The sequence below is a fragment of the Aplysia californica genome, unplaced genomic scaffold, assembly GCF_000002075.1.
Source record: "Aplysia californica isolate F4 #8 unplaced genomic scaffold, AplCal3.0 scaffold00317, whole genome shotgun sequence".
In the NCBI taxonomy this organism is placed as follows: domain Eukaryota; kingdom Metazoa; phylum Mollusca; class Gastropoda; order Aplysiida; family Aplysiidae; genus Aplysia; species Aplysia californica.
Window position 1 is genome coordinate 634,979 of NW_004797587.1, and position 1,701 is coordinate 636,679.

Sequence of the window (1,701 nt, forward strand, 5' to 3'; positions counted from 1 at the left end):
CCCTGATCCCCCCTCTCGACAGGCCTGGGCGTGTTCCACCATACATGTATGATGCTCCATTTAGGCCCTATATACAGTATTATGGGCCTAACAACATCTTAATTGTAGTCTAAAGAGAAAAGAAAAAAAGGGAATAGGCTAGATCTAGATCTATGTGAAGAAACCAAGGAGGTTATACAACTGTAATGGAGGATGCTCTGTGGGCGGCACCGCACGCCTGATAGGAGCCCTCTCTCGCAGCGGAACCATGGTGGTTACTGTCCGAATCTCGCTCTCGCACTGAAATCTAGATAGGAAAGAGGATTTTATTGTGAGGTCCGTGAGATTAAGAAAGTCAGTAGACTTATTTTATTTTGTAAACCCCATTTATCTCATTGCTATTACTGATGTCAAAATATAGATGTCCCTAGCGGCTCCATATATATTTTTTTTAAAATCCTGTACCTGCTTAACAAATACGGACAGAAAAAAAAATCTAAATTCTAAACTTCCCCTCCGCCTGTCTGTACATCACTTGCAACAAACTAAAAATATTTGGGCACAGATTTTGGTAGGAAAAAAATATGCGTCAGCCGGGAATCGAACCCGGATCTATTGCTTGGAAGGCAACAATGCTAACCTTTACACCACCGACGCTCGTGATAGTTGGGAGCGTAGGAAAGGGGTCATTGGATCTGGGATAGATTAACGCTTGAGGTACAGACGGTACAGAGTACATAGAGATGTCGTTACTGCTGCAGGCCTTCACAATAAAATTTTAGATCTAGTCTATGTCTTTCGCGGACGCATTATCCAGTTGTGTGTGTGTGTGTGTGTGTGTGTGTGTGTGTGTGTGTGTGTGTGTGTGTGTGTGTGTGTGTGTGTGTGTTAGTATGTGCTTTTTCAGTGTGTTTGCGTTTGTCTGAGTTTGACTTACTTCCACTGGAGAATGTGTGCATCTAATCTGTTTTACGATTATTGTACTCTAACTCTATTCTTTTCGGTGTCCTACATCTATCCCTCTCTATCTCTAACCCTACCCCTATCCAACATCTATCCTCCTTTTTTAACACTCCTACATGTACTCTACATCAACCCTAACACTATCTTATCTTTACCCTTCCCCAATCCTGCCCAACCCTTATCCAACACTCGTTCTACGCATACATCTCTATCCTACTGTTACCTTTACCCTTATCCTGCTTTATCCCAAACCTACCCTACATTGTGTCGTAACCTTACCCTACTCCTCTCCTACCCTTATCGTATCTTATACTACCCAATTTCTATCCCGATCCTGCCTTTATCATATCCTTAGGTTCGAACCTGGGACCTATTAAAAGAGAGGTGAACACCTTACCTCTAGATCACGAGAGCCCTCATACACATTTCTAATTAATCATTTATACATTTGACAATTTCACTTACATTCTGTTTGTCAGTTTCTGTTCTGCTTGTAGCGAAAATCTGTATATCTGCCTGACCACCAGTTAAACATGTTATTTTCTTGTTAATTAACCTATCCCCTCTGTCCTATAATTTTGAACCATTCCCCGCCCAAAAAAGCCCAAATCAATATCCTGTCTCATCATTCGTCTACGTCCAATATCTGAGTGTAAATACAGGCCAATCATTTGCGACAGCGAGAGAGAGAGAGAGAGAGAGAGAGATAGATAGATAGATAGATAGATAGATAGATAGATAGATAGATAGATAGATAGA

At 41.4% G+C, this 1,701-nt stretch overlaps 1 non-coding gene across 1 annotated transcript; it reads right to left on the reverse strand.

Annotated features, from left to right (window-relative positions):
* Window positions 1–564: 564 nt before the first annotated feature.
* Window positions 565–636, reverse strand: TRNAG-UCC. The gene has a single exon. It is a non-coding gene; the product is annotated as a tRNA-Gly (tRNA).
* Window positions 637–1,701: the final 1,065 nt, after the last annotated feature.